We start from the raw sequence: 18,379 nt of genomic DNA on the forward strand, positions 1-18,379 counted from the left end.
GGTCGTCCCTGGGGGCCCTGTAGCTCCGCGTAGGTCACCTGGGGATCCTGGAGGGTGGTGGCACAGGGGGACCCTGCAAGAGACACGGGCTGTGGGATCTGGGTGGGGTGACACTTGTGGGTGACGTGTCCCTCTGCGTGTGTCCCCCCTGTACTCACCCCTTGCCCTCTTGGTGACCACGACGTGGGTGTACAGGACCTCCCCCTCCTCTGGGGGGGCTGGGGGATCCGGGGTGGCCCTGAGGGAATAAAGGGGATGTGGGGGACGGAATGGGAGGGCTTGGAGGTTGGGGTAAAGTGAGAGGGTGTGGTTTGAGCCCCCCACTCACCTTTCCTGCTGCTTTCTGGGAACTGCAAGGGAAAGAGGGAAGGGGTGACTGCGGGGTCCCATGGCCCTTAACCGTCTCAGAATTCCTGAACACCCACGGGACCCTCAATTCCCCTCAGGATGCCCTAAGTATCCCAGAAGCACCCCAAAATCCATGAACCTCACCAGTGCCCCTTACCAACTCAGCCTCAAGAACTCAAAGCCCAGCAGGACAGAAACCCTTCCCAAACATCCCCATGGCCCCTGAAAGAACCCCCAACATCCCTGCAGGACTCTCCAGTACCTCCCCAAACCCAACAGGACTCCCAGACAAGGTCACAATTCTGGGGCTGTGGCTGCTGTCCTATTGCTCCCCAACTCTAGGAACCTCTACAGCTCCCTGGGACCCCTGTACTCCCATTGTCACCCACCCAAACAGTGCCACTGGTGCCAGGCCACAATGACACCCACGAGCAGGAGCAGGAACAAAAGGGCCCCACAGACCCCTGCGGCCACTGCAAGAAACAGAGGGGGACACATCAGGGTCGCCCAACAACCCCAGGCGTCCTGCACTCACTTGCGAACTTGAGGGACCCCACCTGTTTCCCTGTGTGTCTGTTTATGCTGTGGTGTCACCTCCAGGACACCAGGGCTGATGGTGAAATTGTCCACAGGCACTGCGGGAACAGAGATGGGGCTGAGGCCACAGGGAGGGGCTGGCAGCCGAAGTGGGGGCATGGGGATGGGCAGGGATAGGTGTGGTTGGGGATGTTGGGGATGGTGTCACGCCACGGAGGGGTGAGGGGACATGGAGAGTGATGGAAGGAATCAAGAAATGTGTCTGGGGAACATGGAGGTACCCAGGCAGGGGACTCCGAGAGGCTCCCCGTGCCCATCCCAGCACTCACTGAGCACCGTAACACGGAGCCAGGCACTGCTCTTCCGCACGCCCCCCTGTAGGAGCGCACCTGGCAGCTGTAATTCCCCAACTGGGAGACTCCCACGGCAGGCACCAGCAGTTGCGGGACCCCTGCGGGCCCCCCACCACCTGCCCATCCTGGTAGAACATGTGCAGGAGGGGGGCTCAGGGCCGCAGGGGGCTGGGGGTGCTGAGGCAGCTGAGAGTCAGGGGGGACAGCAGGGTGGGCTCAGGGGGACCCTCCAGCACCGGCACCAAGGAGAGCTCAGGGAAGGAGAGGTGAGGGAGACTTGTGACCCCGAGTCTCTGGGGAGGGGCTGTGGAGGTGTCAGGGTGGCAGCTGTGGGTGGCTCACCATGCACTGTCACGGTCACTGGCACCGGAGCTGACTCCTTCCACCCCCAGTAGTTCACCCAGCCTTTGCAGCTGTAGCGGCCACTGTGATGCAGCTGCAGAGGGGACAGGGACAGCTCAGTCCCATCGCGGAGCTCCTGCAGTTTCTTCTCCTCGTGGTAGAAGGACACTGAGGTGACCGTGTTGTTCCGCCAGCCCCGGCAGCGCAGTTTCACTGTGTCCCCCTCCACCAGCGCCTTCACCGGCACCTGTAGCACCAACCAGTCTGGGGGACAGAAGGCTCCTGTCACACCCGATGGCACCAGGATCCCCACACAGGTTCACATCAAGTGCACTGGGGTCCCTGATTTCAACACAGTTACCCCCAGACTGATATTTTCTGGCATGTCCCCAGAGCAGGGGGTGACCCATGGAATAGAGCCCACTCAGAACCCTAAAAGGTGGGTGCCAGGCTGGGGACACTCAAATCCTCCTCACCCTCAGAGACGCTGACAGGCAGGCTGTGCCCGGTTCTGGGTCTGCAACACTGGTAGGTGCCTTTCGTCTTGGGCTTGAAGTGATCACTTCCTTGTCGCCATAAGCGTTGCCCATCCTTGTACCAGATGGTGGCACCGGCAGTCCCTGAGCCCTGGCAAGTCAGTGTCACCCGGTCCCACAGCACTGCCGGCCTCCAGGGGGGCTCCACCAGGAGCTGGGTGGTCTGGGCACCTGTGGGTGACAGGGGACACCAGCCTGCCAGGGCCAATGTGAGGCTGGGGACAGCAGAGGGGGGCCATGGCATCCCCTGAAGACTCACCAGCGAGGCCGAGGGTCTGGGCTGAAAGGGAGAAGGGACAGGGCTTGATGGGGCTGGCACTGCAGAGACAGCAGCATGGGGGCATGAGGTGTGGGGGCTCTCCCCAAACTGTGGTCCCCATGGAGACAGCAGTTCTTGTCAGAAAGTGTGTATGGGTGGTCCCCAAAAGATTTGGAGAGGCAGGGGGACATGTCTGTGCCACAGACACCCATGCATCACATCCCTGTTGCACAGATGCCTTGGGAACAGAGACACTGAGGCCACCCTGGGCTGAGGCAGAACATGGGGACACTGTGGACACTCCGGGCACGAGGACACCACAGACACAGCCCATGCTTGCCCAGGTAACCCACACCAGCTTACGATCCCATTCCCATGATCCCATCCCCCTGGCCACATCCTCACTGTTCTTGTCCCCTTCTGTCCCAGCATCCCAGTTCCCTTCCCCAATTCGCAGAGCTCCCTGAGCCCAAAGGTGCCAGTCCCCACATTCCTGTCCTCACATCCCCATCCCCATATTCCCACCCCCTCTTCTTGTCCCCAAAGACACCCTACATCCCCAGTCCCACCAAGATCCACTGTGGGTAACATGGACTGGCACTGCTGGCATTGGGGACCTCAGGGGACCCCACAGTCCCCCTGTGCCCCCTCCCCTCCCTATCCCAGGGGTATCATGCCTGTGCCCGGGGCACTCACCCCAAAGGAGCAGCACCACCTTCCCGGCCATCCCGGTGTCCCCAGCCATGTGCACTGGCTGTCACTCGCTGCTGTGGCCACCGCTCCCCTGGCTGGCGGCTCTTCGGATGAAGGGGAAGGAAGCGAGGTCACATCCGTCCCCACGTGTAGGTGGCCCTTGGTGGGGGCAGGGTGGCCACAAGCTGGGCACAGGCTGAGGACAAGGCTGCATAGTCTGGGGACATGGAGAGGGATGCTGTTCCCAGGACGGGGGGGGGGGGGGCCCAGGGGATGTGGGGAACCAAGGATGGCTGTCCAGGAGAATGGGGGTCCAGGGGTTTTGAGGTCTCCATGCCTGGGGACATTCAGGGATGGTGGTGCTGTAGGAACAGGGTCCCCAAGGATTTGAGGTAATGGCATGTGCGTTGCAGGGTTGGGAGTGCAGGAGGAAAAAGGGGACCCTTGGGAATAGGAGTTCTGGGGGTAGAAGCAGCCCATGGGATGGGAGCAAGGGAATGGTGGTGCTGGGCAATGGCCCTGCTGGGGTGGGGGTCCCCATGAATGAGAGACCAAGGCAATGGGGGTCCCAGGGGAATGGGCGTTTCAGGGATGGACAGTGTCTGGGTGAGCACAGGGGTCGCAACTCTTTCATGGGGTGCCTCAGATTTTGGGATTACCCAGAGCCTAGAAAAGCCCCCACCCTGGGGCACCCCAGGGCTGTCCTGGGAGTCTCTGTGCCCCTGCCCTACACACCCCTGGGTCAGCTCTCCCAGTTTCCTGGCTCAGCCATCCCAGGCAAAACTTGATGCCCAAATGGTTCAGTCAAAATTACACATCCATAAAATAAAAGCAAAACTCTTTCCCACACCACTTATTTTCCCAGTAAAATACAACCTGGCAAGGTACAAAATGCTCTGGTTTGTAGAATCCATTGCTTTCCCAACAAGTCCCTCACAATAAAAACACAAACAAATCCCAATGAAAGGAGACTTTTTGCTTCCCTTTATCAGCCCCTTGGTGCATCACACAGCAGCATTTGCTTGTGGATAGCAGAGAGTGTGGAATCTCCCTGAGTGTCCAACAGCTCCATGGGATTGTTCCCTCCCTGCTGGGTAGCAACCCAGCCCTTCAGGAAGCCTTTTCTTGGGCCATCTTTAGGAACTCTCCCCATTTTGCTCCCCATTCCCACTCTGAAACTTGATTGACTTCCCATGGAGGAAGGGGAGAAGTTCTGTCCATCCTTGGAACAGTGCACAAGAATCTGTGGAAATGCCCATGTGTGCCTCAGGGTCTGATTCCCTGGTAAATCCACTCCATCCTGCCATGAATACCCCTGCCTGGGCACTCCCTGCTCCTGTTGTGACACAACTGTTCCCCAGCCCCTTGTGTACAGCCTCTGCTCAGTATTTCCACATTTTCCCCTCTCTTGTGCTGTGCACATGCAGATAACAAACATTCTCTCTCTGAGGTTCCAGAGGGCTGCAGGTTTTGTTCAAGAAGGAGGGTCCAGGTCAGACTTTTAAGCAGATTGTTGTGGGATTTCCAGTAGTTCTGGGGCTCTCTCAGTCTTTTGGGCAAAGACACAAAATGATCAATTACTGCATTTCCGGACTGGTTCCTGCACAGCTGCACCTGCAGAGGGGAATTTCCACCCAGCCCTGCTAAGAAAACCATCAAAGGCCCTCACACAGCCACTACTTGGGCTGCCTTTGGGGTTTGTGCTTCTTGCAGGGCTGAGCAAACCACAGCAAGGCCTTTCCCACCCACAGAATTCTCACCCCTGTATCAGCTCTAAGGCTGCCAGAATCAAAGCCAAGGGGCAGGGGGGACCCTCAGGTGCTGGCTGCCCCCTGGAGCTGGCCAGAGCAGGGCTGGGCAATGGCCATCCCTGTGCAGTGGGGCTGGGCCATGGCTGGGCCCCAGCCTTGCATTGACAGGGGTCCCCGGGATGTGCCACCCCTGGGACAGTCACCCGGCCAGGAATGTGCAGGGACATTTCTGGGGCTGCCACCCCCAGGACACCCCATGCCAGGATGTGTCACTTCCTGGACTGGTCCCCCTAGATCACCCCCAGAACAGGGACCTCACAGAGCAGGACCCTTCCGGATGTGCCCTCCCAGGACAGACACTGCTTCCCTTTGCCCTCTGACTCTCAGCAAAAACAGCCTCTTCCTTTTTGTCCAGGAAAAAGAAAGTGAAAGTGTTGAGGGGGCGCAGCCCAACACCTCCATCCCCCACAGCCTCCCCACCCTTCCCTGCACTCATTGCTCCCCATTATCCCTCTCCCCTGGCTGCCTCCAATGCGTTCCCTGCTCAGGTGATTCCTGGGATTGCTGAGCCAGGGACTGGGGTTAAAGAGATATGGCATAAAAGTGAGGAAAATAAGGAAGAAACCAGAAATAAAGAAAGAAAAGATCAAGGGCAGGGGATGGCACAGGAGCAGAGCTACCCAAGACCCCCATGTGATACCTGCACAGGAAACGAGCATCCCAAGGGGGCGGCAGTTGGCCACGGGTCACCCCAAAATCTGAGACACCCAGAGAAGGAGCTGTGACCCCCATTCTCCCCCAGCCACTGCCCATCCCTGACACCCCCATTCCTCTGGGACCCTAAGCATGGGAATCCCATTTCCTTTTGTCCCTCCTTCCCTAAGACCCCTTCCCTGGACTGCAGTCCCTCGCAATCTCTGACCCCGAAGAACCCCATCCTGGTAATTCCAGTCCCTGGGAGCCCCATTCCCTGGGGACATTGATTCCCCCAGGACCCCCCATTCCACAGGGTTCCCCTTTCCCCTGCCACACCCATATCTTGGCCCCCATCCCATGATCACAAATCCCAGGAGGCTATATTGTTCTGGCACCTTCATCCCCAAGTCTGAGTCCATCCATCCACTGGGACCCCCATTCCCATGGGACCCAATCCCTGGACACCCCATTCCTCTGGACACCCATCCCTGGCACCCTACACCACCTCAGACTCCAAATTCTGGCCCCTCCATGTCCCACAAGGTCCCTACCCTGCCCCATCCTGTCCCCACCCTGCCCACTGCAAGGGCCACCTACATATGGGGACAAGATATGACCTCGCTTCCTTCCCCTTCATCCGAAGAGCCGCCAGCCAGGGGAGCGGTGGCCACAGCAGCGAGTGACAGCCAGTGCACATGGCTGGGGACACTGGGATGGCCGGGAAGGTGGCGCTGCTCCTGTGGGGTGAGTGCCCCGGGCATGCGCCTGACACGCTGGGGATGGCCCCTGGTGAGGCAGAGACTGGTGGGGAGGGGACACAGGGGAGCTGCAGGGTCCCCTGAGGTCCTGAAAGGCCGCAGAGGCAGAGCATGAGGTGACCAGGGCTGTGGGGACAGGCGAGGGGGAACAATAATGGGGGGACATGGATTTGGGGAACTATCATGGGGCTGGTGGGGGTGACCACTGCAACCACTACTGAGTTTCCATTTCCGGGTGTCCAATGTCCTAACTGAGCAAGGGCTAGCCGGTGTGTGTCTGTCCCCAAGGGGTCCTTGCCACATTATGACAGTTTATGGACAGCTCCCACACCCAGTCCCTCCCTGCCAATGTCCCTGTGATGCCACCCTCACCCAGCCCTGTCCCTTCTGCCTTCCAGCCCAGACCCTTGGCCTTGCTGGTGAGTCCTCGGGGGATGCCATGGCCCTTCCTGCTGTTCTCAGCCCCACACTGGCCCTGGCAGGCTGGTGTCCCCTGTCACCCACAGGTGCCCAGACCACCCAGCTCCTGGTGGAGCCCCTCTGGAGGCCGGCGGTGCTGTGGGACCGGGTGACACTGACCTGCTAGGGCATTGGGACAGCCACCATCTGGTACAAGGACGGGTGACGCTGGAGGCAGGAGAGACGTGATCGGTTCACTGTCACTGAGAGTGGCACCTACACATGTGACAGACCCTGCACCGGGCTCAGCCCCCCAGTGACAGTCTCAGATGTTGAGGGGGATTTGGGTGTCTCCAGCCTGGCACCTGCGGGGACCCCGAGGGCTCTGGGTGGGCTCTGCTCCATGGGTCACCTCCTGGTATGACCAGAGCCTGTCCCCGGCACACGGGGACATCCCAGAGCATCTCAGAGCAGACGGACCCCAGTTCTGGATTCAGGGACCCCTGGTGCAATGGATATGTTCCAGTTCATGGGTTCTTTGAGAAAATGGAATGCCCCAGGTATCCTAAGACTCCCGTGTCCCGCAGCTCGGTTGGTGCTGCAGGTGCTGGCACAGGAGCTGCTGGAGGGGGACACGGTGACACTGCGCTGCTGGCGCTGGGAGAACATGTCGGTCACTGGGGTGCAATTCTACCATGGGGACAAGGAGGTCGAGAGGTCCCTCAGTGGGACCGAGCTGTCCCTGTCCCCCCTGCAGCTGAACCACGATGGCCGCTACAGCTGCAGGGGCTGAGTGGACTCTGAGGTGGCACCATGGGCACTCTTGGATCCAGTGACAGAGACAGGGCACGCTGAGCACCCCACAGATGCCACCTTGACATCCCCACAGCCCCTCCCCAGGGACTCAGGCTCACAAATCTCCCTCCCCTCTCCTTACCAGAACTCTTCTTGGTGCCGGTGCTGGAGGGTCCTTCCAAGCTCACCGTGGGATCCCCCCGTCTCTCAGCTGCCTCAGCACCCCCAGCCCCCTGTGGCCCCGAGCCCCCCTCCTGCACGTGTTCTATCGGGATGGGCAGGTTGTGGGGGGCCCACAGGGGTCCCCGCAGCTGCTGGTGCCCGCTGTGGGGGTCTACCACTCAGGGAATTACAGCTGCCAGGTGCAATCCGAGGGTGGGGTCGTGCAGAAGAATAGTTCCTAGCTCCGCATCACGGTGTGCTCTGAGTGCGGGAATGGGCACGGGGATCCCCCACAGCCTCCCTGGGTCCCCCACACTGCCTGGGTTCCCCCGTAAATGCCAGGGTCCCCCATCCTTTCCTGGGTATCTCACCGGATACCTTAACATCTATGTGGGTACCCCCTATTCCCTTGTAATCTTTTTCCACATCCTCTCATTACTGCTGGGATCACCCTCTGTGTCCCCCCATTCCTCATTGGGATCCCTTCATCTCTCCCTGGTTTAACCACAGCCCTCTCTGATCTCCCCCCATGGTCCTCAGGTCTCACTATTCCCTCCCTGTCTTTACATACCCTTCCTGGGGTCTCCCCATCTTCCTCTCCAGATGACAGATCCCTGAACCCTCCATCCTTCCTTCCGGGTGTGTTTCCAAGCGCCCTTCTATCTCTGCGCCGCCCCTCCCTCACTGGGGTCCCCCTTCCCCTCTCCCACCTGCCCCCCACAGGCCGCCATTGTCCCCTGCGGTCACCCCACTCTGGCAGGGGTCCTGCTCTCACTGTGGGTGCAGTCCTCCAGGAGACAGGTGGCACTGGGGCACAACCTCATGCTGAGCTGCGCGGTGGCCATGGGGACAGGTCCCCTGTCCTTCTCCTGGCACTGGGAGGGCTCGAGGGCACCACTGGGCACCACCCTCACCTGGAGCAGGGCCACGCTTGGGACAATGACAGCGGCCAGTACCAGTGTGGGTACAGCGACGGGGACAGTGTGGCCGAGAGTGACCCCCTGAATGTCACCGTCCTGGGAGACCAGGACCATTGGGCTGAGGATGACCACTCCCACAGCACCCCCATCTCCATCCTACCTCTCCCAGTGCCAGCCCTGTCTGTGTCCCCACAGTGCCCGTGGCCAATGTCACCATCACCACCGGTCCCCTGGCAAACCAGGTGCATGCAGGTGACAACGTGACCCTGTGCTGCTCAGAGCAGATGGGGTCAGTCCCTGTCAACTTCACCTGGCTGCACAACGGGCAGGAGGTGGTCTGGGGTCCCCTCCTGGAGCTCAGGGACATTGATGTGGGACATTCAGGCACCTACCTGTGCGTGGCCAGCAACCAGCTGGGACAGGACAGGCACCATGTGTTCTGGGCACTCAGCCCTGAGCCGGCCCTGGAGGTGACACCTGGCTCACCCTGGGTCACAGATGGGGTCACACAGGGTCACCAGGGTGTTCAGGACCCCCTGGTTCAGGGTCACTTCAGTGTGTCCCCCTCTGTCCCCAGCAGTGGCTGTGAATGTCGGCAGGACCCTCCTGTTCCTGCTCCCCCTCCTGGCTGTCATCGGGGGCTGTTACTGGTTGCACTGCCGGAGTGGGTGACAATAGGGGACGGGGGTCCTGGAGTGAGGGGAAGCCCCCAGATAGGGGACAGAGATTAGCAGCACTCAGGGCCTCTGAGCTGGGGGACACTGAGCCTGCAGTGACCTTGGCTGGGGGTCCTGGGGGATTTGGGGGGAACTTGGAGGGTCTTTGTTGGGCTCCAGGGCCATCCCCAGATCGACTTTGAGGAACATAGAAAGATTGTGGTGCATTGGGAGATCCTGCAGTGTTTGGGGAGGTCCTGTAGGGCTGTGCAGGGATGTTGGAGGATCTTTTTGGGTCCTGGTCGTGTTTTGGGGGTCCCTCTCCCTGCCAGGCTTGGGGTTCTCAGGACACAGAGGGTTGTGGGCAACAGGGGGACTGGGGAAACTGCAGTGATGCAGAAGTTCTGGGAGATTCAGAGGTGATGAGAGTGTTCATGGGGAATCAGGAGTCCATTGGGAATTGGGGCTGCAGTGGGGATTTGGGGGTCCCGTGGGTGGTTGGAGCTACTGAGGTCCCAGGAAGGTTCAGGGATCCTGGGCTCCCCCTGGTCACCTCCTCCCCTTTCCCTTGCAGCCACCAGGAAGCTCCAGGAGAGGTGAGTGGGGGGCTCAGGCTGGGACTCCCCCTTTCCCCCTCCCCATCCCCCTTAGACCACTCCCCCAGAGTAAGGGGCTGTGAATCGAGTGGGCAGAAGGTGAGTACAGGGGGGGACAGGGACATGTCACCTACAGCTGACACCCCCACCCAGCTCTGCACTGGTGTCACTCTCAGGGTCCCCACGGGTGTCCCACAGTCCTACCCCACCTCGGGATCCATAAGTGACCAATGCAGAGCTGTTGGGACCCTACGTGGGGCAACGGACCCCCGGGACTACGATGACGTGCTGTGATACGGGGGGCACTGGGGGGCACTGGGGGCATCGATTCCCCTCAGGGGTCTCTTCTTCCTCTTCACAGCACCCCACAGGGCTCCTCATTTACCCTTCCAGTGCTGAGGGAGCACACAACGTTTTTCCCTCCCATTGTACCCAAATTCAATTTTTTGGTAAAACTATGTGAGAAACAAGGCTCACTCTTTCAAATTTGTAAATGTTTATTAAGGGATAAAATGGACAGTAACCAGCCTGCTGGGTGCTTGGCAACTGCCAGAGGCACACTGTTAACTACAACAATTCTCCTTACATGCATTTTCATTGTATTGGTGAAATACATACTCAGGAGGATTATACATATTCAAACATTCCTTCCAGTTCACATGTTCCAGGTATCCTTTTGCTTGGTTTGACCCTTGATTTGACCCTTGATTCATTTTCATAAAGTACATGCCATAGTGCAGATTAAATTTACATATTTTATGTCCTCACAAGGTTCCCCTGTTCTGTGGTTTGACTGTTCTTGATAATGGAAGAGTCAGGGGTAAATTCCTTTTTGCACTCTCTCTTTTGATGTTTTTTCACTTGCTACTGTTCAGTGTGTTCTTCTCATACAGATGAGATACTCCACCAGTACATTAAATCAACATTAGCTATTTCACAAAATTATTTTACTTATTCTCACCATTGTCACTTAGTTACACAAATAAAGGCATTAGCTACTTCTGCAAAAGTTAATGTTATATTACACAGCACATTGTCTCTATCTTGATCTTTTGTGTGAGCCTAAACTATATTATTTATCACACTAAAATATATGTTCTACACAGGGATTAGGGTAAAAGGGCTGAAAAATTGTGGTGCATCAAAAGCAGTTAAAAAGTGATTACAAACTGTATTGTATCAAATATTTTGAAAAAAATATATATTAGTGAAAGCCAATGACTACAAAATTATTCATAACAGGGGGAAGGGGTATGGAAGGGTTTATTTGACTTATCCTTATCTTGCTCTGATTTTGTCAGCAATAAATTCAATTCATATCTCTAAATTATAAGCAGTTTTACCCGTGACAGGATTTGATGAGTGATCTCTCCTGGTCCTTGTCTCAACCCAGGAACCCTTTGCTCAATTTTCTCTCCCCATCCTGGTGGGGAGGGCAGTGAGAGAGCGGCTGTGGTGGGTGCGGGGCATGTGGCCACTGTCCATCCAAGGCAAGGCAGAGAAGAGGAGGGTCCAGGTCAGATTGTTGGGCAGATTGTTGTGGGATTTGCAGTAGTTCTGGGGCTCTCACAGTCCCTTGGGCACAGGCACAAAATGATCAATTGCTGCATTTCCAGACTGGTTCTCCCACAGCTGCCCCTGCAGGGGGGGGTTTCCAGCCATCCCTGCTCTGAAAACCATCAAAGGCCCTCGCAGAGCCACTGCTTGGGCTCCCTTTGTGGTTTGTGCTTTTTGCAGGGCTGAGAAAACCACAGGCAGGCCTTTTCCCCCACAGAATTCTCACCTCTGCAGCAGCTCTAAAGCTGCCAGAATCAAAGCCAAGGGGGCAGGGGGACCATGAAGTCCTGGCTGCCACCTGGGTCTGGCCAGAGCAGGGCTGGGCAATGGCCATCCCTGTGCAGTGGGGCTGGGCCATGGCTGGGCCCCAGCCTTGCATTGACAGGGGTCCCCAGGATGTGCCACCCCTGGGAACGCCACCCAGCCAGGAATGTGCAGGGACATTTCTGGAACTGCCACCCCTGGGTCAGGACACCCCCCATGCCAGGATGTGTCACTCCCTCAGACAGGATCCTTCTAGGACAAGACCCTCCTGGATGTGCCCCCCCAGGACAGAACCCCCTCCCTTTGCCCTCTGACTCTCAGTACAAACGGCCGCTTCCCTCTTTTCCAAGGAAAAGAAAGTGAAACTGTTGAGAGGGCACAGCCCAACACCTCCATCACCCACAGCCTCCCTACTCTTCCCGGCACGCCCTAAACCCAAATTTTCCCATCCCCTATCTCCCCCCAACCCACTCCCTGCTCAGGTGCTCCCCGGGATTGCTGAGCCAGGAACTGAGGGTGAGGGCCCCTGTCTCAAAAGTGAGGAATATAAGGAAATAAGAGAAATAAAGAGAGGAAAGATTCAAGGGCGGGGGAGGGCACAGAGGCAGAGCTATCCAGGACCCCCCATGTGATGGCTGCACAGGAAACAAGCACTCCAGGTTGGCTTTGCTAGGCTGTGGGTCACCCCAAAATCTGAGGCAACCTATGAAGAAGTTGTGACCCCTGTGCCCACCCAGCCACTGCCCATCCCTGAAACCCCCATTCCCCTGGCAACCCCAACCATGGGACCCACATTGCCTTCGTCTCTCCTCCCTGGGGACCCCCATGCCAGGACTGCCATTGCCCAGCACCACCATTGCCTTGATCCCATCCCATGGGCTGCTTCTTCCCTCAGAACCGCTATTCCCGAGGGTCCCCTTTTTCCCCCTGCACCCCCAACCCTGGCACCCACATGCCATGCCCCCAAATACATGGGGACCATGTTCCCACAGCACCCCTATCTGTGAATCCACCCAGGCATGGAGACCCCAATTCCCCTGGACCCCCATTCTCCTGGAACCCCATCCTTGGTTCCCCACATCCCCTGAGCCCCCCACTCCTGGATACACCATCCCCCACTATGTCGCCAGATTATGCAGCCTTGTCCCCAGCCTGTCCCCAGCTCGTTGGCACCCTGCCCCCACCAAGGGCCACCTATACGTAGGGACGGACATGACCTCGCTTCCTTCCCCTTCATCCGAAGAGCCGCCAGCCAGGGGAGCGGTGGCCACAGCAGCGAGTGACAGCCAGTGCACATGGCTGGGCACACCAGGATGGCTGCCAAGGTGGCGCTGCTCCTGTGGGGTGAGTGCCCCAGGCATGGGCCTGACACCCTGGGATAGGGAGGGGAGGAGGCACAGGGGGGCTGCAGGGTCCCCTGAGGTCCCCAATGCCAGCATTGCCAGTACATGTAAACCCCAGTGGACCTTGGTGGGACTGGGGATGTAGGGTGGCTTTGGGGACAGACAGAGGGAGGAAGTAATTTGGGGATGGCGGGACAGGAATGTGGGGACTGGCACCTTTGGGCTCAGGGAGCTCAGCGCTTAGGGACAAGGGAACTGGGATTCAGGGATAGAAGGGGACAAGAATGTGAGGATGTGGCCATGGGGATGGGATCATAGGGATGGGATCATGAGCTGGTGGGGTTGACCTGGGCCAGCATGGGCTGTGTCCATGGTGTCCTCATGCCCATGGTGTCCACAGTGTCCCCATGTTCTTCCTCAGCCCAGGGTGGCCTCAGTGTCCATGGTCCCAAGGTGTCTGTGCCACAGGGATGTGGTGCACGGGTGGCTGTGACACATGCATGTCCCCCTGCCTCTCCAAATCTTTTGGGGACCACCCAGACACACTTTCCCACAAGAACTGCTGTCCCCAGAGGGACAATTTTGGGACATCCCACACACCCCTTTCCCCTGTGCTGTTTTCCCTGCAAAGCCACCCCCACCCAGCCCTGTCCCTTCTCCCTTCCAGCCCAGACATCTTTTCTGTGTCCTGCAATACCTGCCCCAGGTATGTTCCTAGGTCCCCCATTGCTGGCTTGTGTCCCCCCATCCCTCACTGGGTCCTCTCACCCCTCCCTGGGTCCCCCCACCCCTCTCTGAGATCCCTGCAAGTTCCCCAGATCCCACCATTTCCTCCGTGGTTCCCTGGGTCCCCTTTCTTTTGTCAGCTCCTCCCTCTCCAGGTGTCTCCTCCCTGAACTCCCCATCCCCTGTGGGCTTCCTTTCCAAGCTCCCCCCAATTTCTGCACTCCTTCTAATTCAATGGGGTCTCCCTGTCCCTCCTCAAACCTCCTCAGGTCCCTCACTGGAGAGTCCTCAGGGGATGCCATGGCCCCACCGTGCTGTCCCCAGCCATACACTGGCCCTGGCAGGTTGGTGTCCCCTGTCATCCACAGGTGCCCATACCACCCAGCTCCTGGTGGAGCCCCCCTGGAGGCCGGCAGTGCTGTGGGACAGGGTGACACTGACCTGCCAGGGCCCACCACCTGGTACAAGGACGGGCAGCACTGGGGGCAGCAGGGACAGGACCACCTCACTGTCACCGAGAGAGGCAACTACACCTTTGACAGACCCAGCACCAGGCGTAGCCCTGCTGTGAGAGTCTCAGATGGTGAGGGGGCTTCAGGTGTCCCCAGACTGGCACCTGCAGGGACCCCAAGGGCTCTGGGTTGGTTCCGCTCCATGGGTCACCTCCTGTGTTTCCAGAGCCTGTCCCCTGCCCTGGGGACATCCCAGAACATCCCACTGTGGGGGAACCCTGTTGGAATTGGGGACCCCTGGTGCACCCTATTAGAGGGTCTCAGTGCCATCAGGTACGACAGGACCCCTCTGTCCCCTAGACGGGCTGGTGCTGCAGGTGCCAGCACAGACGCTGCTGGAGTTGGACACGGTGACACTGCGCTGCCGGAGCTGGCGGAACAACACGGTCACCTCGGTGTCATTTTACCATGACAGGATTTGATGAGAGATCTCTCCTGGTCCTTGTCTCAACCCAGGAACCCTTTGCTCAATTTTCTCTCCCCATCGAACTTTGGAGGGCAGTGAGAGAGCAGCTGTGGTGGGTGCGGGGCATGCGGCCACGGTCCATCCACGGCAAGGCAGGGAGGAGGAGGAGGGTCCAGGTCAGATTGTTGGGCAGATTGTTGTGGGATTTGCAGTAGTTCTGGGGCTCTCTCAGTCCCTTGAGGGGACTCAGTTCCCATGAGGGGAAGAATCTAGAGGGGCTCCACAATGGCACCGAGCTGTCCCTGTCCCCTCTGCAGCAGCACCACAGCAGCAACTACCAATGTGAGGGCCGAGTGAGCAAAGTGGTGTCAAAGTGGAGCATGTCGAAGACGATGACAGTGACAGTACACAGTGAGTGCAACGATGGGCACAGGGAAGCCCAACATCCTCCAAGGATTTCCTATCACTGCCTGAATCCTTCATCCCTCCCTTTACTCCTCCCTGGATCATACAAAAATTCCCAAGTCCCTCTTGGTTTCCCCCATGACTGTCCAGTTCCCCCTCCTGATCCTTCATCCCTCTCTTTGTCCTCCCCAGCCCTCCCCGGATTCCCCACCCTTTCCAAGGTCCCTGCTCCACCCTCTGCTCTCCCTTCCTTCCATGGGTCCTCCAGCCTATCTATAAACCCCAAATCATTCCCTGAGACTCCTCAGTCTCTCTTGTGGTTCCCCATCTCTGCCTGGGTCTCTGCACCTTTCCATGGGGTCTCACCAAAGTCCTTACGTCCCAACATGCCTCCCAGGGTCCCCTTCTGCTCACTGGGATCCTCTCTGCTTCCCTCCAATCCCTTCCTTTCCCTCCCGTGTCTCTCACCCTTCCTGGGTCCCCAATCCCTTCTGTGTCCATCCACAGGGGTCCCACTCTTGGGGGTGTCCCTGTCAGTGCAGCCCCCCGGGAGACAGGTGACACTGGGAGACAGCCTGATGCTGAGCTGTGAGGTGGCTGTGAGGACAGGTCCTCTGTCCTTCTCCTGGCACCGGGAGGGTTCAGGGGCACTGGTGGGCATCAGCCCCCACCTGGAGGTGCACCACGTTGGGGACAATGACAGCGGCCAGTACTGGTGCAGGGTCAGCGACGGGGAGAGCATGGCTGAGAGCGACCCCCTGAATGTCACCTGGGTGACACTCCTGGGTGAGTGGGGGACCCTCAGGCTGGGGGTTGACCCCACCCACGGCACCCCCATCCCACCTCGCCCAGTGCCAGCCCTGTCTCTGTCCCCACAGTGCCTGTGGCCAATGCCACCATCAGCCATGGTCCCCTCTCACACCAGGTGCATGCAGGTGACAACATGACCCTGCGCTGCTCAGTGCAGGTGGGTTCAGCCCCTGTCAGCTTCACCTGGCTGCACAATGGGCAGGAGGTGGTCCAGGGTCCCCTCCTGGAGCTCAGGGACATCGATGTGGGACATTCAGGAACCGACCAGTGCGTGGCCACCAACCAGTTAGGACCAGACGGGCACCGCGTGTTCCAGGCACTCAGCCCTGAGCTGGCCCTGGAGGTGACACCTGGCTCACCCTGGGTCACAGGTGGGGTCACAAGGGGTCACCAGGGAGTGCTGGTCTCCTGGGCTAATGGGTGATCCTGATGCGTCCCCCTCTGTTTCTTGCAGTGGCCACAAGGGTCGGTGGGGCACTTTTGTTCCTGCTCCTGCTTGTGGGTGTCATTGTGACCTGGCACCGGTGGCACCGTGTGGGTTGGTGACAATGGGGGGACAGGTGTCCCAGGGAGATGTAGAGGCCCCCAGAGTTGGGGAGCGATAGGGCAGCACCCACATCCCCAGAACTGTGACCATGTCTGGGGGTCCTGAAGGGTTTGGAGTGACACTGGAGGGTCCTGCAGGAATATTGAGGGTTCTTTCAGGAGCCCTGGGGGTATCTGGGAGTCTCTGCCCCTGCTGGGCTTTGGGTTCTTGAGGCTGAGTTGGTCGAGGGCACTGTGGATGTTCATGAATTGTGGAGGGCTTCAGAGATGCTTGGAGGTCCTGAGGGGAATTGAGGGTACAGTGGGTGTTCAGGAATACTGAGAGGGCTTAGGGCCCTGGGGACCCCACAGTCACCCCTTCCCTCTTTCCTCTGCAGCTGCCAGGAAGCAGCAAGAAAGGTGACTGGGGGGCTCAAACCACACTCTCCCATTTTACCCAAACCTCCAAGCCCTCCCATTCCCTCCCCCACATCCCCTTTATTCCTTCAGGACCCCCCCGGATCCCCCGGCCTCCCCAGAGGAGGGGCAGGTGCTGTACACACACGTCGTGGTCACCAAGAGGGCAGGAGTTGAGTACGGGGGGGACACACACAGAGGGACACGTCACCCACGAGTGTCACCCCACCCAGATCCCACAGCCTCTGTCTCTCGCCGTGTCCCCTTGTGCCACCACCCTCCAGGATCCCCAGGTGACCTAAGTGCAGCTGCGGGGACCCCAGGGGCGACCGCGGGAACCCGGTGAAATCTATAGGAATGTGCTGTGACACTGGGTGGAACTAGGGGGCACTGGAGGTCCCCACCCATGGTCACCCACTCATGTGTGTGCTGCCACTAAAAAATGTGCCTCTCCCTCCCCATGGAGACACAAAAATCCAAAAGGGCTGAGAGAAGAACAATTTCCTTAAACAGCAGCTAGAGAGAATAAAACTAACAGCGACAACAACAAGATTCAGAGTCAAAATTGTCACACAAATTTCCAGGGAAAGCCACCAATAAGGAACAAACCCCAGATATTTCCCCTAAGCACGTTTCCTCCACCAGTAGAACTTGGCAAGGCCCTGTAACTTCCTTGATCTGATGGCAAAAGTGGCCTTCAGGAGGCTCTGGATTCTCTTGTCTGCTGTCCCAAACCCCTCCTCTGCCCTTTTCCCCACACAAGGATCTCACAAAGGACCTGTGGGGGTTCCAGAGCCTCTTCCTTTCCCAGGGCAGTCACAATCATGCCAGGGCACAGGACCAGCTGTCAGAGACAGGAAAAGTTTTATGTCTGGAAATATTTTGGAACAGCTGTGTTGCAAGGGTAGGTGAGGCCTTGCTTTTGCTGAGACAGGGCCCCAAACGTCCACCAGTCTGTCAGCCATGGCACAGTGGGGACAGTGTGATGCTCTGTCAAAGTCAGGTCCTGAGTGACCAGGTGACCAGAAGTGCCACCAGGGGAGACGGCCCTGGGTGGCCCAATTGGCTTTAAAGAAAGAACATGAGGTGGCCAAGTCCCTGAACCTCTCTTCTCTTGGGGTGTCTGTCCCATCCACATTGGAACCCAGGAGTTGGTGTCTTGGTTTAAATGAGAATTATCTGCCAAGGAAAGTGGGAACGTGCCTGGAATGGAAAGGAGACCCGTGTCTAAAACTTTTCGTAATTTCAAATATGGTGTTGCTTCCAGGAAAAAGTACAGGAAAAGGAATAAAAGCTCTTTTCTGGAAAATTTATAGACCAGAACAGAACACAAACCCAGAACTTTCCCTCCCACTCAGCGCTGTTGGTTTTTGTAGCAGTTAAAACCGCGTCCAGCAGGGGCGCTGCAGGGAGCACTCCCGGCCAGCAGGGGGCGCCCCGGTCCAGCTCCATCCCCTCAGGGGCCATGGCAGCCTCGGACGGGAGGGAGGAGGGGAAATCACTCCTTTTGCAAACTCACGGGCACCAATTGGTCCCGGCACCACCACCGGCAATGGCCAGAAGCTGCCAGGGCAGCAGGTTGGATCCCAGTGCCCACTGGCAGCGTATCAGTG

At 58.3% G+C, this 18,379-nt stretch overlaps 1 long non-coding RNA gene across 1 annotated transcript; it reads right to left on the reverse strand.

Annotated features, from left to right (window-relative positions):
• Window positions 1-210: 210 nt before the first annotated feature.
• On the reverse strand, window positions 211-824 carry LOC134429438 (uncharacterized). Its single transcript, XR_010030589.1, has 3 exons — window positions 738-824; window positions 329-350; window positions 211-238 (listed from the first exon to the last, which is right to left on the reverse strand). It is a non-coding gene; the product is annotated as an uncharacterized LOC134429438 (long non-coding RNA).
• Window positions 825-18,379: the final 17,555 nt, after the last annotated feature.

Source organism: Melospiza melodia, chromosome 25 (genome assembly GCF_035770615.1).
Source record: "Melospiza melodia melodia isolate bMelMel2 chromosome 25, bMelMel2.pri, whole genome shotgun sequence".
NCBI lineage: Eukaryota > Metazoa > Chordata > Aves > Passeriformes > Passerellidae > Melospiza > Melospiza melodia.